Genomic DNA, 25,954 nt, shown 5'->3' with positions numbered 1-25,954 from the left:
CTAGTTTATCATCAAATCAACAACACACATTATTGTGCACATGGGCCGGACATGTCTTCTTTAAACAAGTCAAGAAGAAACATCACAATAAATCAAGAATAAAACAAAAACACCATGAAATCCAAAATAAAATGTAAAATAAATAAATGTGAAGGTAAGGAAAAACTCAATAAAAACCTAGCAATAGGAAAAAAGCACCACAGGCAATGATTGATCAGGTTATCAATCCCTCTAACTAGTTTATCATCAGGTTATTATATCCCTCTAACTAGTTTATCATCAGGTTATCAATCCCTCTAACTAGTTCTATATCATACTAGCTTCCGCTCAGCGTCATCTGCACTAACCTCACTTTGTGCATTTGCACTGAATAAAAATTCACAATGTACCTTTACATACCAACATTCGTCTGGCCACACCCCTATCCGCTACCTTCATAAGCAGGTGTGTGGCCCCACACTCGCCTCCTTCTTCACTTTCACCACAAGGAAGTGCCTGTATATCAATCACTTGACAAGGTTATTAAGCTGAAGAAAGTTGAGTTACGTGTTTAAATTTTTTGTTGCTTTTTTCTTTCTCTCATACTTTTTACAAAGAAAAAAGCTAAGTAATAATGTTTACCTCGGAGGGTCGGCTAGCAACGTTACCCTTCACCAGCGGTTCTTCATTTCCTCCTCTGCCGTACGTCTTGGAGCGGGGTTGATGCCACTGTCGTGGACGGCATCCGCGCCCGGTAGGCGTCCGGTAGGTAGTTTGCCTCTCCAAGGAGCTGGTGCACCAGCGCCGTCTCCTCTGAGATGGCCTGGTTCCTGCTCTGGTTCCTTTGCCGCCGGAGAGTCGTCCGCTGTTGGGCGGCCGGCTCCTCTGGTGGCGGAGGATTTGAGACGCAAACGTTTTGCGTCTGCTCGCTCCCGTCGTAAGATGGTGGCTTGTAGACGCAAACGGCCTGGTTTTGGGGAGTTGCTGGAGCCGGATGAGGATGCGTCTGCTTCTCCGTGGCCAATGGAAACAGAGGACTACATGGTAGAGGCAGACGGGTTCTTGTTTGACGCCCCAGTGGAGACATGTCCGCCTCCCGTCCAGGTTACACTGGCGGGGGGTGATAGGTCTCCTTGGGGTCCCTCGTATGCTGATGTTGGGTTAGAACCTCCGACTCAGCGGCGGGATGCCCTGCTATCAGCCACATCAGAATGTGGCTCTGTAACCAGTAGTCTGCTGCATGTGAGGGACGCAAGCTCGATGGGGCAAAGTATGCAGGGGGAACTGCGTGCTTTGTTCCCCGAGCTCATGGCGGCGGCAGCAGTCGCAAACGGCGTGCCGCTGCCGCAGCCACTGCCTGTTCCTGTGCCTGATGATCTCATAGGTCATCTATGGCAACGTCGTCCTGTGAGAGAGACGGGCGTTGTCTGCCCATTTTTCCCCTCGATGGAGGCCTACGTCCGTCAGGGACAGGTGGTCTCCCACATCACGGGCCTCACCCCCGCCTACGCGCGAGTCACGAGGGTGGTGGGTTTGGTAGACGGTATGAAGGAGGGGGTGCCTCGGCTTGATAGGCCGATGGCAGCTCTCCTTTGTCCTGAGGAGCCGTTACGGAAGCCGGTTCCCCAAGGGAAATCGGCGAGGCGGTTAGCTTACTGGAGTGACCAGTCATTCATCTCCGCGACCCAATCTCTGGCTGCCACATCTAACATCGCGCAGCTGGCGAGATTCATGTCCGGGATAATGACGGGCGGTGCGGAGCTGACCGAAGTGCAACGTGATCAGCTCGCCCAGGCGGCAGGAGCCATCCTGCATCTGATCCAGCTGCAAGCCGTCGCCGCTGGGAAAGTATGCGCCCTGGCCACTCTAGCCCAGCGCCACCTTTGGCTGGAGCAGGCGCGTGTGCCGGAAAGGAAGAGGACTCCACTTCTGACGGCACCCCTCTCCGATGCTGGGCTCTTTGGGTCGGCGTTGCAGCTGATGACCTCAACCTGCAGGGAAATGCAGGAGGAGCGGTCTGTGCTCCAGCCTCATTTCCCCCCGCCCGATGTCGCCGGTGGAGTCAGACGGAAGGCTCGGCGTCGAGGTTCCGCCGCCGTAGCCGCCGCTGCTACCACCGCCACTGCTGGCCCTTCAGCGAAGAAGGCCAGGAGGAGAGAGGGCGCCTCGGCCACTGCAGCCGGCCCATCCACGCTCGGAGGTGATGGTACGGATCGTCGTGACCAGCCTCCAGTCCTTTACCGTCCCTCCGGGGCTCCCCGGGGTGGCAAGTCCCGAGCGGCTCGTGGCAGGCGTCGCTAATCTGACTTTTCCCTCTGTTGGTCGCCCATGTTCCCTTCCCGGCCCACCATATGATTTTGTTAAATAAAAGGTCCCTCCTGGGAGGGACTATTTTTGTTACAAACTGTGTGTTTATTCACTACATATGATGGGGATACAATTTGTGAACCTTTCGCTAGTGTGGGTTTGATAGAAGGGCTAGACTTATAGTCTTGTTGGTCGCTACATTTCATGTTATAGAGCTTAAGCAAGGCCTGCAGCTTACACTCGGTTGAAAAGGGTTTTTTCTGCCTCGACCTGAGGATTAGGTTCTTCACATAAAGGTAGAGGTTAGTTGTGTGCTCTGTTGCTTAAACAGTAATACTCGTGTGTGTAAAGGTACCGCAGTTTTTCAGGCCGCTCTCTCTCTCTATCAAATTTTCTGTGTCTTGCAACATAAACACGGGTGTCGGGTTCACACATATATAACTTTGGCCTTGTTATAAACCCTGTTCACAGACTTGTCTGTGGCTAGCATGCATCGAATTAGCTTTGTGATGTTCATTTGCATACTGGCTACTTAAGGTATCATATGGCTATTGTTGTTGTCGTATTCAAGGGTTGGGCTTGCGAGGGGGTACCGGATAAACCCCTCCTTCACTCTTCTGATTGGTCGGGTTTTTTTTACTCTTTTTTCATTCGGTCCGGCCAAGCTGGCAGGCAGGGGGGGGGGGGGGGGGGGGGGGGGGGGGCGACTCTGCACCTATCACGGGCAGTTGAGTCATGGGTTTCCCCCCATCATAGAATACGTCACTGGGCACGTTTCTATTGGACGACGGCTTCCGTGAGTTTTTTCAGACCCGTGTGTGGGTCTGTCATTGTCAATTTGTCGGGGCAGAGCGTAGGAACTTAGTGTTCTGCTACGCTCGATATACGTGTAACTTGAGTCTGTTGGTCACATGGCTCAATGTTACCGTGACTTTTCAATTCATGGCTCATGTGGGAAGTCTCTCTGAGGATTCCCGTCTCCTCCCTGTGGTGAGGGTGGTGGGATGTGAAAATGAAAAAATGTTTACCCTCAGCCGCGTCACGTGGGATTCATGTCAGTCTGTGTTTTTTTCTTTTTAATAAAAAGAGGAACGAACGTGAAGCACGACGGCTCCTTGTCGTTCTCCCAGGCGACTTGGAGGAACAATGTCTGGTGTCTTGTTAGACTATCCATTGATGTGTTTGGGTCTCGACGGGTACATAGTGCTGGCTCGGGGTGTTTCTGATAAGAATCACGCATGGGGCTGGTACGCCTTGGTTGCTCGTTATTAAAACGGCGTTTTTATAGGGCAACTGGGATGGAGGTTTTCTCTTCCGAGCGACTAGGTCTCGACAAATTCCCGTTTATATCTGGGGGATGTTAAACGGAATAGATCAAAACATAGGTAGAGGGGTCTCACGCCCTTGGGGTAGGCCTCTGAGCACGGTACGAATGGGACCGTCTGGGTGGCGCCCTCTTTTCATGTTTTAGATCGACACGCATACCTACCACCTCTCTTGGAGTGGGGATGTCGGCGTGATTAGGGCACGGGACTGAGTCTGGTCACACTGGTCCAGGTCAGTTAACCCGTTGTCCGCCGGGGACGCAGATCTTCTGTTCTGGTACCCTGAGGGACTTGTGCTTTTTTCGGGGGGAAAAATGCCGGGTCGGCCCGGGTGTCACAGGGTTGGGCGTTATGGAGACCCTTTGTTGGGTACATGTTGTACCCTGCGATATCATAAAGGGGCTGGTCTTCCATTATTTTCGCTCCTCTCTTATACATGGCGTAGAGGGGGCTGTTGGGGTGGTCTTATGGACCTCCTCTGGCATCCCTGTGTGCTTCCCGGGCCGCCGGGCCCGGTCCGAAGTTGTGTTTCGTCGACCCGTAGGTCGACCCGTAGTTTTGAAAACTGAAACACTTGTACTGCAGTATAGCCAGTGTATACCCGCAGGTGTGTTTTGGAGTTTTTTCTTGAGGGGTTATAGGAACAACCACCGCATGTGGTACAGAGAGGGTGGTTGATTCCCTGGTGTGTTGGAGCGGAGTCAACTCCCGGGTTACCCGGTTGAGTGTGCCCCTGCACATTCATGACGCCTGCCAATCGTGTCAGCCTTCTCTGCCTCGGCCCCTCTGGGTCTGGGTTTTTTGGTGGAGGCTTTGTCATGGTGCGCAACAATGCCAGCATACGCCCCTTCCGACGGGGGTGCTGTTTTCAGTTGACCCCTTTGGCGCCTGTCTCGTTCGCAGTGCTCCAGGCTAGGGTCAAATGCCTGCTGCCTGGATAGAGGGATCGACCCCTTCTGGTGGTCGTCTCCCCGGTGCGCTGCCTGCTTCCGCTGTGGTGTAGCCTCTTGAGTGCTTCGAGTTACAGCCATGCTGACTGCTTGAGTGTGCCAGGGTCAGTGTGCCAGGCGGTGTGCTAGTGGGGGGAAGGGCCCGCTCTTGGAGGGGCCCTGTCCGAATACGCTGGCGATGTGGGGTGCGGTGTCACTAGTGACCGCCTGGTGAGGTCTTGATGCTGTGGCGTCGTTGACCTCTCCGGGCCCCCTTTTTCCGGGGGATCCAGTCCCTTCAGTGGGTCTGGGTCTTCCTTCGCGCTCCGCTGCTACGGCCTTGCCACGGGGTTGAGTTTGCTCTTGACCCCGTGATTTTGGGGGCGGTAACGAGGTTTGTTCCTTCCGTTCGTTCCCTGGTGGCATGCGGGTTGTGCGTGTGCGTAGTCGTGGGGTCAAGCCACGGTCTGCTCACCCTGTGCGTTGAGTTGCTCGAGTTTCTCTTCGCACGGTTGTATCCATCTCCCTCCCGTCCTCCAATAGGGAGGGTATCCTCCATTAAGGAGGGTCGGGGGGCTCGGTCCTCCCCGGTTCTGATGGTTGTGGGGTACATTTGTCGAGCTTCAAGCTCCCGCTCAGCTCCCGTTGTGCTGATGACGCTGAGCGGAAGCTAGTATGATATAGAACGATAGGTTATGAATATAACCGTAGTTCTATGAATACTAGTGACGCTCAGCGTCTGGACGCCACTGCGGCCTTTGATCTTCCCTTGTGGTGAAAGATTGGGAAGGAGGCGAGTGTGGGGCCACACACCTGCTTATGAAGGTAGCGGATAGGGGTGTTGCCAGACGAATGTTGGTATGTAAAGGTACATTGTGAATTTTTATTCAGTGCAAATGCACAAAGTGAGGTTAGTGCAGATGACGCTGAGCGTCACTAGTATTCATAGAACTACGGTTATATTCATTACCTATCGTTTATCATCAGGTTATCTATCTATTTTAACTATGTGACCGCCCTCCCGCACATTGTTTGCTTGCTTGCTCTGCTTGTGTCATGGTCTCTCAGGCTTGGTGGGTGGAGCTGGCAGAGCAGATCTGGTGGAGGGTCATCAGTGCAATTGGGACACAAAACTGGGCCGGTGTGTCCCAGGCCTTTATACATTCAGGCTTCTTTTAGTCTTGTCTTCCTCTCTCCACCTGTTTGGTTGCTTTTGTTTGTTTAGAAGCCTGCCTTTGTTTTTACACTTCCAACATTCATGTTGCACATATACTCTTATCCATGTACTGCTCACACACTGATACTGTAATTTTGTTCTTTTGGCACTTTTATCTAGTATAGTGATAGATTTGTTCATTGATGATGTCTGGTAATATCTTATATCTAAAGGCCCCAATGTATAATATTCCTGATGGGGCCTGGAGCAGTGGCTCTGTGTGTCTGTGCTCTCCTCCTCCCTGAATATGACCTGATGACCTCTGGCTGAAGGCCCCTTCCACACACAGGGCCGGCTCCCTCCTCACACACATGCACGCGCACATGCACACACATGCATGCGCACACGCACACAAGCTGTCACGCCCCTTTGAGTTATGGAGATGTTGTTCAAGAATAGGGGTCTTCTACATCTGGACCCAATTAGCCCCCCTTCTTCTGACCAAGCACACACACACACACACACACACACACACACACACAAGCACACACCACACAAACACCCATACATACACACACAGAGACATACACACACCCCCTCCCCTTTCTCAAGAGTGTATAAAATGACATGTAATATGGACATTCTGCCTCTTTTGTCTACTGGTGATGTGCCCGCGCGGGGTGACTGACTGTCTTCTTCTCTGATGAATAAAAGCTCCGTTTGAGAAATACTCTGTCTTCCGCTTCGTCTTTCGGCCGACTGGCCCACAACTATATCAATTAAGAACTCACGACCAGGGATAGGCTAATCCCTAACAAATGGAGGTTCCGGAGTGAGAATTGATGTGGGCCAGCCCCGAGGACGGAGGAATGGAGACGCGGAGGAGGAGTAGACGGTGCAGACTTTCACTACCAGCTGTCTGCAGCGCGTCTGACCCAGGGGTGAGCTACCAACGGCAGCCCCTCAGACGTCCGTGACCAGACCACCAGACGACCGGATGACAGGCAGGAGGAGACGAAGGACAGACGGGCCAGGATGAGAGGCGACCGGAGGAGATGGCAGCTGTGCGAGAGGCCAGAGATGACCACCGCAGCACCGGAGAGGAACACCGCAGCCAGGCACCGCGTAGACCGCAGATCAATCACCGCTGATCGTCGTCTACGACGCGCAGTTCGTCCACGACGAGAACGGGGGAAGCGGCCGCAGGAGAGACACTGAGCTGAGTTGGAGTGATGGTGGGGCCGGCCGTCGAGAGGTGGAGAGGACAGTCTGAGACACTGGGAAGGCGGCGGACCAGGGGAGACACGTTTGTCTAGGGGACCGCACCCTGGAACGGGGACCAACCTCAGGAGGTCAGCCCTTGCCCTCCAGAAGACGGGGCCGACCCAGGTGGGCGGTGCACTGTAAAAGAGGGAAGGTAGCGCCCTGATGGACGTTGTGTGTGCCTGAGTAAGGGGGGTCCAACGGGGTTACTATATCGTCTGGAAAGGTTGCAAATTCTGTGTTTCTCTCTTTCTTCTCTCTCTCTCTCCCGCTCTCCCCCCCTCCCTCTATCTCTCTCTCTGCTCTCCTGATGTTGATTATCCCGTCTGGTATTGGATGTGATGCATGTAATGAGGTGACAATCGACGGATACAGATCAATGAACTGTGTGTTGACGTTTTATTTAACGTCAAAAGGGGGAATTGATAGATTTGTTCATTGATGATGTCTGGTAATATCTTATATCTAAAGGCCCCAATGTATAATATTCCTGATGGGGCCTGGAGCAGTGGCTCTGTGTGTCTGTGCTCTCCTCCTCCCTGAATATGACCTGATGACCTCTGGCTGAAGGCCCCTTCCACACACAGGGCCGGCTCCCTCCTCACACACATGCACGCGCACATGCACACACATGCACGCGCACACGCACACAAGCTGTCACGCCCCTTTGAGTTATGGAGATGTTGTTCAAGAATAGGGGTCTTCTACATCTGGACCCAATTAGCCCCCCTTCTTCTGACCAAGCACACACACACACACACACACACACACACACAAGCACACACCACACAAACACCCATACATACACACACAGAGACATACACACACCCCCCTCCCCTTTCTCAAGAGTGTATAAAATGACATGTAATATGGACATTCTGCCTCTTTTGTCTACTGGTGATGTGCCCGCGCGGGGTGACTGACTGTCTTCTTCTCTGATGAATAAAAGCTCCGTTTGAGAAATACTCTGTCTTCCGCTTCGTCTTTCGGCCGACTGGCCCACAACTATATCAATTAAGAACTCACGACCAGGGATAGGCTAATCCCTAACAATAGTTAAATAAATTCCTTTAGTTATTTCTTAAATTGTGCCTGTGTCTCCCTTTCTTGTTGCAAGCTTGAGCCAGCTTGTAACAGCTTGCCATTGATGCAGCATTCATTCTCATTTGACTCATAAATAGGTAAATGGACTGCATTTATATTGTGCTTTTACAGTCGGCAGAGGCAACCATGCAAGGTGCCAACCTGCTCATCGGGAGCAATTAGGGGTTAAGTGCAGTGGCGGCCGGTCTACCCTACTTTTGGGTGCGCGCAGGGGGTAGGGGGAGCGGTGGGTGAAGGGGGGGGGGCCATGTCACTGGCAGCGGACAGCTGACCAAGCGAACACTGACTCCGCACAACACTACCAAACCACCAACAACACACAACCAGTCAAATAAAGTACAGTCTAATTCACAACTTGAAACACAAGTTAGAAACTCACTCGTACCGCAGTCTCACCCCCGCAAACTCGCTCCGTCTCCAAACACACGCATACGCACACAGATAGAGAGAGAGAGAGAGAGAGAGAGAGAGAGAGAGAGAGAGAGAGAGAGAGAGAGAGAGAGAGAGAGAGAGAGATCGCGGCCACTCACTCATATATCAGACCTCACTGCACGTGAAGTAAAAAAGGGTCCTTGGTTCTTATATTAAGAACCAGCTATGATACTCTGCGTTGTGTCTGTCCGTTTACTAATTCCCTTTTACTTTAAGAAAGGCCAAGCATGGCCTTGTAACGACGGCGGAGCAGGAGAATGAAATGAAGACGATGAGAGTTTGCTAATGTCCAAAATCCGCTTTTTATTTCACAAGCAAAAGTGAAATAACAAAGGCTTGAATTCAAAATGTGCAATGAAACAAAGATACCATGAGACTATGCCCTCAGCTCTTTGTTTCAGACTAATCAAAAGGAAGTTACTAAAGGAATGGTCAATGTAGGCCTCTGTTGCCTGGTGCCAACAAAGGAATCTGGTTTCTCGTCTGAAAAGCGTCTTCTTCTCTGTTCCTGCTGCCGTCCTCCTGTGGGTCTCTGCATTTGGCTCTGGAAAGCGTGTGTGTGTTTTTGTTGCATTCGTTTTGCTCTCTCTAACTAGACTGCTAGTCTTTAAAGCCTTTACTCCTCCCCTTGGGATCTTACGTCAAAGGGGAGGACCTCTTTAGAAGAGAGAGATTCTGATTGGCTGAAACCCTAGAGCGGCCATTTTGAGTAGGCCTGTCGTCCGATATTACCTTATAGGGAAATATCTTTGCTAGATGTAATTTTTACAGGGCAGGCTGTTTCTTGTTTAGAGAATTCTCTAGTTTAGCGTTTAAATGTATCCGCATTAGATTTATCAATTTATCAATCAAAGATTAATGCTTATTTTGATTAAACATCTCATTTAGTTTTTCCACCGAATTTCTTAGTGTCCTAAACATAGATTAAACCTATTGTGGGTTTATAAGACAAACTGTTTTACTTTCTGTAATCTCGGTTAATATCTTTGAAGTTAATTTGATGCTTAAACCTGTTTTAGACCATATGAATATCAGTTCAATATTGTAAACAGATTGATTTCTATAGCTTGACTATACTTTGTAAAGATGAATACACTATTTTATAACTGTTTTTACTGATTGATTTAGACTTTACACCAATGGAACCTATTTATTATTTTCTACTTCTATTAAGTTAGGTTTATTTAATCAGGTACATTATCACTAAATTAGTGTATTCTTATATTAAACCAATGTTTTAGTTTGAACGCTGATACTCTCTCCCTGCAAACCAGGAGAGGCGTTTTCTGCCGGCCGTTTGTCTCAGCTGGTGTTATCTGAAACTTCCTTTTGAAGCTCTATGTCCCAAACGGTGCCTATCTTTATGACCCCCAAACTGGGTGGCCGCTCTCAGCATTTCTATAGAAAGCTGCAAGCCTGTAAATTGTAACAACTGGGCGTCTGCTGACAGCCTTATTCAGCGTCCTGTTTTGGTAAACACAGTCTTTTGTTCTAATTTCAAAGCTGGCCGACCAACCTGAGCTAGTATCCTGTCTTATTTACATATAATGATCTCCTGGGGGGTTGCTTAATCAGGGAGATCCTTTACTCTCAGTGCAGTTTGCCCAGACCAAATAGTGCATAATCTAATCACTCACTTTACTTGTGGTCTATTATAAAAAGCTTTTAGGGATTTACTAATATGAGATTTCTAAAACCCATGTATTTGAACTAACTGTTGGGGAGAACATTCAGACTATTCTAAAATGTGTGTGCACTGGTCCTATACCCAATCCAACCTCTTTCGGAGCCGTTCACCTATGGGACTCAAGTCTCATCAACATACCCATATTTCCATAATAGTTGGACAGTTTGGACAGAGAAATCTACCACACACGCCTTGTGTATGTATGTGACAAATAAACCTCTTGAATCTTGACTTGCCATATATTCAATCAGTTTCAGTAACTACAGAACAGTATATTGTTAGACTCACTTGTTGTTTGGTTGGAACGAGTGTTATGATGAATTGAAAATGGGGGACCCTGATGTAAACAAGACGAAAGTCTTTCTCTGGTCTGCATCCCCTTAACAATTGTATGTATTGAGCTGTACTGTACTGTACCCATTCTGCAATCTGTTAATAAACATTTCAATCAATCAATCAATCAATCAGGCTCGAGTGTCAAGAAGCTTTTGTGGTCCGGCAGCAGTATACAGTATATACCAAAAATAACTTCAGTATGAGTACAGCATATTTTGCATATTGTTAAAAGAGCCAAGGCTGGCTTGCATAGATTTTTCTTTTATTGATCTTTTTCCCCGTCCTTTCTCCTTCGATTTTCTCCCATCCCAATGTTAGTCGTTATGCCAATTCCCAATCCCCTTCCTGGTCGCTGCGCACTTACCCCCCACAGTTGGTCTGGGAGAGTGGAGGCTATCACGTGCTTCCTCCGACACACGTCTAGCCAATCAACCGCTTCTTTTCACCTGGCAGCGCGGACTCTCACTGAGAGGGTGTAACGTGTAGAAGGATCACACTACCCCCCTTAGATCCTATCCGCGCTGAGCAGGCGCCCCGACCGAACTGTAGGAGTCGCTGTTTACAACGACCCGGACCCACCCCGCCAGCTTTCCCACCCTCTAATACAGCCAATTGTATTAGTGTGAACGGCCAGCCAAGCTGGTGACAACGCCGGAGTTGTGAGCTGGATTCGAACAGGCGAATCCAGCGTCTCCGGTGTTGGTGACGAACGCAATCTCCTCTACGCCACCTGACCGCCTTGGCTTGCATAGATTAAACATATGACTTACCATCAGAAGAGTTAAAGGAGGCGAGACATTCAGCTGTCCACAACCACAAGCCTTAATCCACTTAAAAAAAAAATAATAACCAGCTTCTGGAAAACGATCGATGACGAGTGAACACACAATGCTAGCTTGCTTGTGCAGTGCTTGCTTGTCCAGAGCGCCAGAAACCGCGACCCCCCAGCCCCCCAAGCCCCCCCCCCCAGATCATATGACCATTGATAGGCTAAAATGTATTTACTAGATTCATTACATTGGCCGCTTGCGCGCAGTGACGCCTACTCAGTGCGTTTTGTCTAGCGCCCTGGATGTCCCGGATTCAGACTGACGTCAATCACAAACGAGTGGGAGGAGATTAGAATAGCATGCAAAAAACAATGGCGGGTCCTTCTGACGTTGCTCAGGAGGAATCGGCAGGTTCTGGTTGTCGCTGCGATGTGAGCAGAGAACTTCAACTGGTCGTCGAGGACAACACCAAGTGTAACTGAGGGGTACAATTCCCTGACTGTATTGATAAGTATGGTATTATTAAACCACTACCTCTTGTACTTTAACTTCTGGCCATCCAGTACATGATATAGATATGATGAACACTTTCCCACCTGATGAAACGAAGTCCACACAAATGTATAAATCGAATATTTTATATAGCAAAGGGTATATACAACGTTCACTTAATGACATTTATGATTTGAAATGCACTTGTATGGCAAATGAGTATTCGTAGGTAATTCAACATTGAATGTCCAATCTCTGGTTACGCAGGGAGCAAATATACAACCTGGTTCTTTAGGGAACTATAGCGATGGTACTTAAATGATTATAGCTGGATACACTAAGGGGGGGGGGTCCCGCTGGTTGTAAGACAGTAGGGGGGGGTTAGAAGAGGCCGCCGTCTCACCTGGACTCCTCTCCGGGGGGGTAGTTCCAACACTCAGCAGTGTTGGCCGTTATCCATGGAATAATCAAAGCACCCAAAGCATGTAGATAATCCAAGCCGTGGAAGGCTCGCCGTCGTCCGGGTAAAGTAATCCAATGTACAGGTCCACTCGTCCTGGCCCGGAGCTCCTCGGATGCAAGCACCACACGTGGTCTGCCCAGCCTGGTTAAGACTCCAGATAACGTCAGGAACGATGGGGGTGCTGCTCACTTTATAACTCTAACCGAACGATGCACCATACATAATAGACTATTATTAGCTTAATAGAAATACGTCCAACTCGACGGTATAGTGCCAAACTATGACAATTCAACTATTAATCCACACGATATCTCAATGCCTATTCTGAGGCCAAGTAGGCCTTACTGCACCACACGTGCGTCGTGGGTGAGGCTTCGCGTCTGTTACTTAGTTGGAGGGTAAAGAACTAATGGACTAAAAAGAAAGTTCTACTTTACTTGCGCCATATATATATGCGCTGTGAACAAATAGTACCATTCGTATTTCGCCAGACGTATTCCTACGTGGAACCGGGCTTGCCACGACATGTTGGTCGGCACGATTGAACTTGAACCTAGGGGTATGGCTGCTGGCGCCAGGTTCTCGTCCAATGGTAGAATGAAACTATTATGGGCTGTTTAGTAGACTAAAGGGATATTCAGTGCATATTGTACAAGGAATACACAGGGGACATCAAACGATATACAAATACTATTAAATATATATCCATAAATAAATATATATATTCGGTTTAATCTGATCCTTCACAACACCAAGGTTCTTGGTGGTCGGGGACGCGGTCACAGCTGCATTCTCGACTGTGATGGAGAGGTCGGTCAGGGGGGAGGATTTGGCCGGCAGGTGGAGCAATTCTGTTTTGCTTAGGTTCAGTTTGAGGTGGTTGGTCATCATCCAGGCAGAGATGTCAGACAGACAGGCCGAGATTCGCTCAGAGACGTGGATATCTGAGGGAGGGAAGGAGAGGAAGAGTTGAATATCATCGGCATAACAATGATATGAAAAGCCATGAGCCGTGATAATGTTACCCAGTGATTTAGTGTAGAGGGAGAAGAGAAGGGGTCCAAGGACCGAGCCCTGGGGAACACCCGTCCGCAGGGGGCGGGTGGCCAACAGAGTCCCTCTCCATGACACTTGGTAGGAGCGGTCATTGAGGTATGATGTCAGCCATGTCAGCGCAGATCCAGCCACTCCCATTCCTGCGAGGGCCGCGAGGAGGATCTGATGGTTGACTGTGTCAAAGGCTGCAGATAGATCTAGGAGAATCAGGACAGAGGAGAGGCCGTTCGCTTTTGCTAAGTGAAGTGCCTCTGTGACCGCAATGAGGGCCGTTTCTGTTGAGTGGCCAGTCCGGAAGCCAGACTGATTAGGGTCTAGGAGGTCATTCTGTAAGAGATAAGCAGTAAGTTGGTTGGATACAGGATGTTACGAAGGATCAGATTAAACCGAATATATATATTTACTACTTGATATATATTGCATAATATTTGTATATCGTCTGATATCCCTTGTGTATTCTTTGTACATATACACGGAATATCCCTTTACCTAGTACAGACCATAATATTTTGTTCTCCTATTGGACAGCGGTCCCTTAGGCGCCACTGCCATACCCCCAAGGTCTAGTTCAAAGTCACCGCCAAAGACATGCCTGGACATGAACGGCTCTGCGCAAGAATACGAGACAGGAATAAGGCTGGTACTAGTTTGTTCACCTAACGTATAAATACGGTGCAGGTGAATACAGAAGTAGTTCGAGTTACCCAAGTGAAGCCTCACCCCACGATACAACGTGCGGTGAAGTAGGGCCCGTTTGGCCCCAAATAGAGCATTGAGACCGCGTGCGAATTGATAGCTGAAGTATCAGAGTTTAACGTTGTACCGTCGAGTTCGACCTATTCTATTAATTCAGTAATAGTCTATTTATGTATAGTGTATCGTGCGGCTACCGTTCTACAGTGACCAGCATTACCAACGTTTCCTCGTACCAGCTAGTGTGCTTATCCAGGCTGGGCAGCTTAACCTGGCGCCTTCATCCGAGGAGCCCTAGACGAGGACCGTGTGGATATGTACACTGGATAACCTACCCGACGACTACATAGCCCTTTTCGGCTGGATTATATTTGCTTTGGTCCTGTAGCTGATGGAGCGGAGAATCGTCTACACCCACAATTGTGTGGGATTTACCCTGTGAGGAGCAACGTCGAGGCCGCCTCTAAGACGCCTGAGGCTGGCTAGCTTTCTTCCATGCGGAGCTGCATGCCGGAGAATAGCTGTTATTCGTCTGCGGATCAAGAGATTATTGCACTGTCTCCTGTACCTGGAGTCTCCCTATTCTTCGTTGACCCAGACTTTGCTACCGACAAATCCTCTCCCCTGCTGGTCTACAACCGGAGGGAACCTACTAGTATCTCCCGCTGCCCTACTAGTGTACCATAGATATAATTCCTAAGATACAGGTGGTATTCATTATCTCCTGCGTAATATTATAATGGACTTACGCTCTTGACTTACTCACGTAAGTAAGTAATGTAATCTACTATTATTGCTGCTAATAAATATTATTCTAACCAAGATTTGTGTGGAACCGTGTCATTGTGGAAGTGTTCATCTCATATACCTGTGTACTGTATGGCCAGTAGTAATGTACATAAGACAGTAGTGGTTTAATGATACCATACTTATTTAATACAGTCAGGGAATTGTACCCCTCAGTTACAATTGGTCCTTCGAGCCGGAGGGTAATTAGCGTAATATTAATATAATATTAATATTAACATGGCCAATGATGAACACTCCACAAACGGTTCTCCTAAGCTAGATCGCCCGACGCGCAGACGACAGCCACCTTCTTACCTAGAGGACTACGCTGTCAGTCTACTACCTAGCTTTATACAGACGTTAAACGCGGAAAAAGCGGATAGTAAAAGTATGTCAAACCCTACCGACCAGGCGACCCCGCCAGTAGAGACCCTAGTGGGTTCTAACGTAACTGACCAAGCTCACGGGGGGGACCAGGAGTGACCTGACATGACTTTACCCCCCGCCGACGCCAACGAGGTAGTCCCCGGAGAGCTCCAGGATAAAGAAAGCCCTCCAGGGACGGAACCCGACCCACTACCAGAAGAGACGCACACCCAGGAGATGGACCTCCTCAGAGCGCGACAGGAGAACGGATCTCCAACGAGCACTGCCAGAAGCCGATCACCTCCGCCTGTGTCTTCCCCCAGCGAAGCGGACAAGATGCTGGCGCAGGCACTCATCGCCACCCTGGCAGCCTCCACCGACCGCGATCGACTTCAAGCGCAACAGACGAGCGAGCGCGAACGAGCTGCAGACCAACGAGAGCGCCTTCACGCGCAACTCCAAGCGCAAGCCCTCAGTGAACGCGAACATTCTGCAACCGAGCGAGAGCGCTTCCAGGCGCAACAAAGGAGTGAAGACGACCGCATAAGACTGGAGACCAGACGCCTTCAGACGGAAGAGAACATTGAGAGAAGCCGCGCCGATGCGCAGCACGCCGCCGCCAATGCACAGCGCGACGCCGCAAATGCACAGCTCCACGCCGCCCATGCCAGCGCCAATGCACAGCGTGACGCCGCCAATGCCCAGCGCGAAGCAGTGCGCGACGCCGCCCATGCCCAGCGCGAGGCAGAGCGCGACCGGCTGCAGGCGCAGACGATGGACAAATTGATTGCCATGGCGACAGCCCCTCTCTCCGCACGGAGCTCCCGGAGATCATCACGACAAGGGTCTAGGACACATTCCCCTACCCGACCAAGCGACCCGGGACCCCGCCAACAGGAGGATCCTGTCCACGTCTCCGAACCCCCTCCCCGGCCGGTCCATACGAGACTCAGCAACCGGGAAGAACCGGACCACGCCGAGAGACTGAACAGAAGACTCCAGGACCTAGCAGAGGAAGAGGAAGAGCAGGAATGTCAAGCCGACCAGCAGCACCGTACTCTGGACCAGGAGGCCCAGTACAGCCCCGACCAGCAGCAACGTACTCTGGACCAGGAGGCCCAGTACAGCCCAGACGTCAGCCCCGAGGCCCTGCGTTACAAACCCCCGACTCAACTCACGGGTGAGTTTGACGCACCGTCAGCACCGAGGAACAGCACCTGGGTACCCGGGCTTCGGTACCCACCAAGTACCAGCCCAAGACGACACGCACGGGGAGACTCGCCCAGGAGGCCTCTCCCCCAATGCTCACCGATGTGCCAGCCATCCATGGCATCGTACCTTGGCACACCGAGATTCCCGGACTTCACACACGAGAACCGAGCACAGTACACAGAGCTACGAATGTGCTTAGAGACAATGATGTCCGATGTACCGGATGAAACGTACAAGTATGCTATCCTACTCAAGCACCTGAAGGTGCCCAGAGCGCACAATATAGCGCTGGCATATTCCAACTCTACTACCCCATACACCGCGGCTCTAGTAGCCCTCGACCAACGTTATGGACGCATATGGGACTATGTGATACAAGAGATAAGAGACATCGACCGTCTCCCCCCAGCCAGAGACAACAGAGCATTGGATGACCTCTCTATCAAGGTACAGTCCCTGGTAGGGATGCTGGGGTCCCAAAAGGAAAAAGGGATCTATGAACTGTACGCTAACTCTAATGTAGAGAGGATATTAGAGAAGCTCCCTCCCGCCCGACAAGAGCGCTTCAGGCGGCAGAGAGACCACCGCGACCCCAACGGCCCAGAGGCATCCCTCCTAGACTTGTCTGACTTCCTCGCGAGAGAAGTCAGCAGCCTACGACTGGACACGTTCGTGTGGAGTGGACCAAGCCCCAGAGATGGACCTCTGGGATCAAATGATAACCGCCGGTCGGTGACCGTTATGCACCAAGCCGAATCAGTACCGCAGCACAAGAACCACAACACCCCCTCGACGAAAGAGGAGTGGAAGATTGAATGCCAGTACTGTGAAGGGGGACATCGGCTGTATCAATGCGACACTTTCGGGAAGCTGACCACGGACGAGGTGAGTCAGTGGATCAAGGACCACCGCCGCTGCTTCCGCTGCGCGCGCAGCCATATGGCAGCCGAGTGCCGCTTGAAGAAGAAGTGCAGCAGGTGCGGCGGCGCCCACTTGGAGGTCCTGCATGACATCAACAGGACGCCTGTTGATGTCATGCAGGACCTCCAAGTGGGCGCCGCCGCACCTGCTGCACTTCTTCTTCAAGCGTGGGCCCGTCGCGGTAATGTACCAGGCCGAGGCGGTGGCACCAGTACCAAAGATCCACCAGACCGCTCCCTACTGTCCCGACTGCTACAGCAGACACTGGGAGTCACGGTGCTACTCGGACGGCCGCGAGTCGGCACCACTCCAGAAGATCCAAAGCAACCGACTAACAGGAGTGCTCCACATTGACCAGCATAGCGGGACCCCCCGAGTGCTCATCAAAGTGGTCAGAGTGCTCCTGAGCTACGAGGACAGGGTCCTGGACACTTACGCCGTCCTGGACGATGGGTCTGAAAAGACTCTCCTCCTCGCTTCCGCCGCAGCCCAGTTGGGCCTGCGGGGTGCCAAAGGTACCATGACCATACGCACCATCAGAAGGGACCAGAAGACCATAAAAGTTGAAAAGGTCTCCTTTAAGATAGCAGCGGTGGACCTGCCCGAGAAGCAGTATAGTATTACCAACGTCTTCACCAGCCACGACATAGGCCTATCACAGTACACCTACCCCATCCCACAGCTGATGGCAAAGTATGTGCACCTACGTCAACTACCTATACCGCTTATCGACGGCGCCACACCGACCCTGCTCATCGGCTCCGACCACGCGGACCTCATTCTCCCAATTGAGGCGGCCCACATCGGACCCAAAGGATGCCCAGTCGTGGTTCAGACCCGACTGGGGTGGACGCTCCAGGGCCTCCTCTACGGACTTGACAGTCAACCCACGTCTACATGCTGCCTACACACAAAGGCGAGCGACACCGGCCACTCCCTCGTACAGCCCGTTGAGAGGCTATTGACATTAAGCGAGAGGCCTGTGAGAGAACCGTGGGCACAAGAGGGAGTTCGGAACTCCACCCCCCTCAGCTGCGCTCCAGACGTAGCTGACCTCGAACCCAGCACCCCAAGCGACTCCTTGAAGGGGCGGCCGGAACCGGCCCCTCCTCAGACGGGGTACAGAGCAAACAAGAGAAACAGACGGAGGAAGTGGAGGCACAGCCAAGCACAGATCAAAGCAGTCTCAGCCCCGCTTCCTCCTAACACCCCTACCATCCCTTCCAGCCCGTCAAAAGCGGGTCAAGGACGGGGACAACCTAAAAGTGGAAACAGTCGTCATGACCATAGACCAGTCACTACCCCGAGCTGCGTGGCCGGCCGGCCGCATAAGCAAAGTGATCACTGGTGCCGACGGAAAGGTCAGAGCGGCAGAAGTGCTCGTCCAGGGGCGGACATACACCCGACCTGTGGCGAGGCTGATAGAGTTGCCAAGGCTCCCCGACTCGCTTAATGACGACCATGACCCACTGACTTTGTGAACTGCCCTACCCTCACAACGGACATTGAGTAGTGGACAGTGCGGTTAATCTGTCTCTGCTTATCTAATTAGGTGGGACTAATTAGGAGGCGGCTGTTACGAAGGATCAGATTAAACCGAATATATATATTTACTACTTGATATATATTGCATAATATTTGTATATCGTCTGATATCCCTTGTGTATTCTTTGTACATATACACGGAATATCCCTTTACCTAGTACAGACCATAATATTTCGTTCTCCTATTGGACAGCGGTCCCTTAGGCGCCACTGCCATACCCCCAAGGTCTAGTTCAAAGTCACCGCCAAAGACATGCCTGGACATGAACGGCTCTGCGCAAGAATACGAGACAGGAATAAGGCTGGTACTAGTTTGTTCACCTAACGTATAAATACGGTGCAGGTGAATACAGAAGTAGTTCGAGTTACCCAAGTGAAGCCTCACCCCACGATACAACGTGCGGTGAAGTAGGGCCCGTTTGGCCCCAAATAGAGCATTGAGACCGCGTGCGAATTGATAGCTGAAGTATCAGAGTTTAACGTTGTACCGTCGAGTTCGACCTATTCTATTAATTCAGTAATAGTCTATTTATGTATAGTGTATCGTGCGGCTACCGTTCTACAGTGACCAGCATTACCAACGTTTCCTCGTACCAGCTAGTGTGCTTATCCAGGCTGGGCAGCTTAACCTGGCGCCTTCATCCGAGGAGCCCTAGACGAGGACCGTGTGGATATGTACACTGGATAACCTACCCGACGACTACATAGCCCTTTTCGGCTGGATTATATTTGCTTTGGTCCTGTAGCTGATGGAGCGGAGAATCGTCTACACCCACAATTGTGTGGGATTTACCCTGTGAGGAGCAACGTCGAGGCCGCCTCTAAGACGCCTGAGGCTGGCTAGCTTTCTTCCATGCGGAGCTGCATGCCGGAGAATAGCTGTTATTCGTCTGCGGATCAAGAGATTATTGCACTGTCTCCTGTACCTGGAGTCTCCCTATTCTTCGTTGACCCAGACTTTGCTACCGACAAATCCTCTCCCCTGCTGGTCTACAACCGGAGGGAACCTACTAGTATCTCCCGCTGCCCTACTAGTGTACCATAGATATAATTCCTAAGATACAGGTGGTATTCATTATCTCCTGCGTAATATTATAATGGACTTACGCTCTTGACTTACTCACGTAAGTAAGTAATGTAATCTACTATTATTGCTGCTAATAAATATTATTCTAACCAAGATTTGTGTGGAACCGTGTCATTGTGGAAGTGTTCATCTCATATACCTGTGTACTGTATGGCCAGTAGTAATGTACATAAGACAGTAGTGGTTTAATGATACCATACTTATTTAATACAGTCAGGGAATTGTACCCCTCAGTTACAATTGGTCCTTCGAGCCGGAGGGTAATTAGCGTAATATTAATATAATATTAATATTAACATGGCCAATGATGAACACTCCACAAACGGTTCTCCTAAGCTAGATCGCCCGACGCGCAGACGACAGCCACCTTCTTACCTAGAGGACTACGCTGTCAGTCTACTACCTAGCTTTATACAGACGTTAAACGCGGAAAAAGCGGATAGTAAAAGTATGTCAAACCCTACCGACCAGGCGACCCCGCCAGTAGAGACCCTAGTGGGTTCTAACGTAACTGACCAAGCTCACGGGGGGGACCAGGAGTGACCTGACATGACTTTACCCCCCGCCGACGCCAACGAGGTAGTCCCCGGAGAGCTCCAGGATAAAGAAAGCCCTCCAGGGACGGAACCCGACCCACTACCAGAAGAGACGCACACCCAGGAGATGGACCTCCTCAGAGCGCGACAGGAGAACGGATCTCCAACGAGCACTGCCAGAAGCCGATCACCTCCGCCTGTGTCTTCCCCCAGCGAAGCGGACAAGATGCTGGCGCAGGCACTCATCGCCACCCTGGCAGCCTCCACCGACCGCGATCGACTTCAAGCGCAACAGACGAGCGAGCGCGAACGAGCTGCAGACCAACGAGAGCGCCTTCACGCGCAACTCCAAGCGCAAGCCCTCAGTGAACGCGAACATTCTGCAACCGAGCGAGAGCGCTTCCAGGCGCAACAAAGGAGTGAAGACGACCGCATAAGACTGGAGACCAGACGCCTTCAGACGGAAGAGAACATTGAGAGAAGCCGCGCCGATGCGCAGCACGCCGCCGCCAATGCACAGCGCGACGCCGCAAATGCACAGCTCCACGCCGCCCATGCCAGCGCCAATGCACAGCGTGACGCCGCCAATGCCCAGCGCGAAGCAGTGCGCGACGCCGCCCATGCCCAGCGCGAGGCAGAGCGCGACCGGCTGCAGGCGCAGACGATGGACAAATTGATTGCCATGGCGACAGCCCCTCTCTCCGCACGGAGCTCCCGGAGATCATCACGACAAGGGTCTAGGACACATTCCCCTACCCGACCAAGCGACCCGGGACCCCGCCAACAGGAGGATCCTGTCCACGTCTCCGAACCCCCTCCCCGGCCGGTCCATACGAGACTCAGCAACCGGGAAGAACCGGACCACGCCGAGAGACTGAACAGAAGACTCCAGGACCTAGCAGAGGAAGAGGAAGAGCAGGAATGTCAAGCCGACCAGCAGCACCGTACTCTGGACCAGGAGGCCCAGTACAGCCCCGACCAGCAGCAACGTACTCTGGACCAGGAGGCCCAGTACAGCCCAGACGTCAGCCCCGAGGCCCTGCGTTACAAACCCCCGACTCAACTCACGGGTGAGTTTGACGCACCGTCAGCACCGAGGAACAGCACCTGGGTACCCGGGCTTCGGTACCCACCAAGTACCAGCCCAAGACGACACGCACGGGGAGACTCGCCCAGGAGGCCTCTCCCCCAATGCTCACCGATGTGCCAGCCATCCATGGCATCGTACCTTGGCACACCGAGATTCCCGGACTTCACACACGAGAACCGAGCACAGTACACAGAGCTACGAATGTGCTTAGAGACAATGATGTCCGATGTACCGGATGAAACGTACAAGTATGCTATCCTACTCAAGCACCTGAAGGTGCCCAGAGCGCACAATATAGCGCTGGCATATTCCAACTCTACTACCCCATACACCGCGGCTCTAGTAGCCCTCGACCAACGTTATGGACGCATATGGGACTATGTGATACAAGAGATAAGAGACATCGACCGTCTCCCCCCAGCCAGAGACAACAGAGCATTGGATGACCTCTCTATCAAGGTACAGTCCCTGGTAGGGATGCTGGGGTCCCAAAAGGAAAAAGGGATCTATGAACTGTACGCTAACTCTAATGTAGAGAGGATATTAGAGAAGCTCCCTCCCGCCCGACAAGAGCGCTTCAGGCGGCAGAGAGACCACCGCGACCCCAACGGCCCAGAGGCATCCCTCCTAGACTTGTCTGACTTCCTCGCGAGAGAAGTCAGCAGCCTACGACTGGACACGTTCGTGTGGAGTGGACCAAGCCCCAGAGATGGACCTCTGGGATCAAATGATAACCGCCGGTCGGTGACCGTTATGCACCAAGCCGAATCAGTACCGCAGCACAAGAACCACAACACCCCCTCGACGAAAGAGGAGTGGAAGATTGAATGCCAGTACTGTGAAGGGGGACATCGGCTGTATCAATGCGACACTTTCGGGAAGCTGACCACGGACGAGGTGAGTCAGTGGATCAAGGACCACCGCCGCTGCTTCCGCTGCGCGCGCAGCCATATGGCAGCCGAGTGCCGCTTGAAGAAGAAGTGCAGCAGGTGCGGCGGCGCCCACTTGGAGGTCCTGCATGACATCAACAGGACGCCTGTTGATGTCATGCAGGACCTCCAAGTGGGCGCCGCCGCACCTGCTGCACTTCTTCTTCAAGCGTGGGCCCGTCGCGGTAATGTACCAGGCCGAGGCGGTGGCACCAGTACCAAAGATCCACCAGACCGCTCCCTACTGTCCCGACTGCTACAGCAGACACTGGGAGTCACGGTGCTACTCGGACGGCCGCGAGTCGGCACCACTCCAGAAGATCCAAAGCAACCGACTAACAGGAGTGCTCCACATTGACCAGCATAGCGGGACCCCCCGAGTGCTCATCAAAGTGGTCAGAGTGCTCCTGAGCTACGAGGACAGGGTCCTGGACACTTACGCCATCCTGGACGATGGGTCTGAAAAGACTCTCCTCCTCGCTTCCGCCGCAGCCCAGTTGGGCCTGCGGGGTGCCAAAGGTACCATGACCATACGCACCATCAGAAGGGACCAGAAGACCATAAAAGTTGAAAAGGTCTCCTTTAAGATAGCAGCGGTGGACCTGCCCGAGAAGCAGTATAGTATTACCAACGTCTTCACCAGCCACGACATAGGCCTATCACAGTACACCTACCCCATCCCACAGCTGATGGCAAAGTATGTGCACCTACGTCAACTACCTATACCGCTTATCGACGGCGCCACACCGACCCTGCTCATCGGCTCCGACCACGCGGACCTCATTCTCCCAATTGAGGCGGCCCACATCGGACCCAAAGGATGCCCAGTCGTGGTTCAGACCCGACTGGGGTGGACGCTCCAGGGCCTCCTCTACGGACTTGACAGTCAACCCACGTCTACATGCTGCCTACACACAAAGGCGAGCGACACCGGCCACTCCCTCGTACAGCCCGTTGAGAGGCTATTGACATTAAGCGAGAGGCCTGTGAGAGAACCGTGGGCACAAGAGGGAGTTCGGAACTCCACCCCCCTCAGCTGCGCTCCAGACGTAGCTGACCTCGAACCCAGCACCCCAAGCGACTCCTTGAAGGGGCGGCCGGAACCGGCCCCTCCTCAGACGGGGTACAGAGCAAACAAGAGAAACAGACGGAGGAAGTGGAGGCACAGCCAAGCACAGATCAAAGCAGTCTCAGCCCCGCTTCCTCCTAACACCCCTACCATCCCTTCCAGCCCGTCAAAAGCGGGTCAAGGACGGGGACAACCTAAAAGTGGAAACAGTCGTCATGACCATAGACCAGTCACTACCCCGAGCTGCGTGGCCGGCCGGCCGCATAAGCAAAGTGATCACTGGTGCCGACGGAAAGGTCAGAGCGGCAGAAGTGCTCGTCCAGGGGCGGACATACACCCGACCTGTGGCGAGGCTGATAGAGTTGCCAAGGCTCCCCGACTCGCTTAATGACGACCATGACCCACTGACTTTGTGAACTGCCCTACCCTCACAACGGACATTGAGTAGTGGACAGTGCGGTTAATCTGTCTCTGCTTATCTAATTAGGTGGGACTAATTAGGAGGCGGCTGTTACGAAGGATCAGATTAAACCGAATATATATATTTACTACTTGATATATATTGCATAATATTTGTATATCGTCTGATATCCCTTGTGTATTCTTTGTACATATACACGGAATATCCCTTTACCTAGTACAGACCATAATATTTCGTTCTCCTATTGGACAGCGGTCCCTTAGGCGCCACTGCCATACCCCCAAGGTCTAGTTCAAAGTCACCGCCAAAGACATGCCTGGACATGAACGGCTCTGCGCAAGAATACGAGACAGGAATAAGGCTGGTACTAGTTTGTTCACCTAACGTATAAATACGGTGCAGGTGAATACAGAAGTAGTTCGAGTTACCCAAGTGAAGCCTCACCCCACGATACAACGTGCGGTGAAGTAGGGCCCGTTTGGCCCCAAATAGAGCATTGAGACAGCGTGCGAATTGATAGCTGAAGTATCAGAGTTTAACGTTGTACCGTCGAGTTCGACCTATTCTATTAATTCAGTAATAGTCTATTTATATATAGTGTATCGTGCGGCTACCGTTCTACAGTGACCAGCATTACCAACGTTTCCTCGTACCAGCTAGTGTGCTTATCCAGGCTGGGCAGCTTAACCTGGCGCCTTCATCCGAGGAGCCCTAGACGAGGACCGTGTGGATATGTACACTGGATAACCTACCCGACGACTACATAGCCCTTTTTGGCTGGATTATATTTGCTTTGGTCCTGTAGCTGATGGAGCGGAGAATCGTCTACACCCACAATTGTGTGGAATTTACCCTGTGAGGAGCAACGTCGAGCCCGCCTCTAAGACGCCTGAGGCTGGCTAGCTTTCTTCCATGTGGAGCTGCATGCCGGAGAATAGCTGTTATTCGTCTGCGGATCAAGAGATTATTGCACTGTCTCCTGTACCTGGAGTCTCCCTATTATTCGTTGACCCAGACTTTGCTACCGACAAATCCTCTCCCCTGCTGGTCTACAACCGGAGGGACACTACTAGTATCTCCCGCTGCCCTACTAGTGTACCATAGATATAATTCCTAAGATACAGGTGGTATTCATTATCTCCTGCGTAATATTATAATGGACTTACGCTCTTGACTTACTCACGCACATTCTTCGCCTTACAAGCGCGACTCTAAGTAAAGTAATGTAATCTACTATTATTGCTGCTAATAAATATTATTCTAACCAAGATTTGTGTGGAACCGTGTCATTGTGGAAGTGTTCATCTCATATACCTGTGTACTGTATGGCCAGTAGTAATGTACATAAGACAGTAGTGGTTTAATGATACCATACTTATTTAATACAGTCAGGGAATTGTACCCCTCAGTTACACAGGACGTTCAAGTGTTTTAGAAAGGAAGGAGAGAAGAGAGACATGACGATAGTTGCCTATGACGGTGGGGTTCAGGGTTGGTTTTTTTATGAGGGGCGTGACTCTGGCTTGTTTTAGGGAGGTGGGGACCAGTTGATGGTTGCAGTTAAAAATGGGAGAATGTCCGGTGCTATGGTCTGGAGGAGTGGGGAGGGTAGCCGGTCCAGCTGGCATGTAGTCGGTTTCTGTAATGGGAGAGAAAGATGACAGAGTGAAGGATGAGGTTCTCGATTCAGTGTTTGGAATGGGTGGGGGTTGGGAGAAGGAGCTGCGGATGTTCTCCACTTTTTCCTCAAAGAAGATCGCAAAGTCTTCGGCAGAAAAAGATGAGGGAGGAGGGGGTGGGGGGGGGTGAGGAGGGAGGACATGGTAGCATGCAGTTTGCGAAGATTCTTGGCAGAGGCCTCGATCCTATGGTGAAAGAAAGAAGCTTTGGTATTCGTAATGGTTTTGGAGAATGTTAACAAGAGGTTGTGATATGTGTCGATGTCAGCAGTGAGGCGTGACTTTCTATACTTCCTCTCAGCCGCTCTCAGGACCTGT

The sequence above is a fragment of the Notolepis coatsorum genome (genome assembly GCF_963971535.1).
Source record: "Notolepis coatsorum genome assembly, chromosome: 4".
Lineage (NCBI taxonomy): Eukaryota > Metazoa > Chordata > Actinopteri > Aulopiformes > Paralepididae > Notolepis > Notolepis coatsorum.
Note: the sequence above shows the minus strand (reverse complement) of the source record.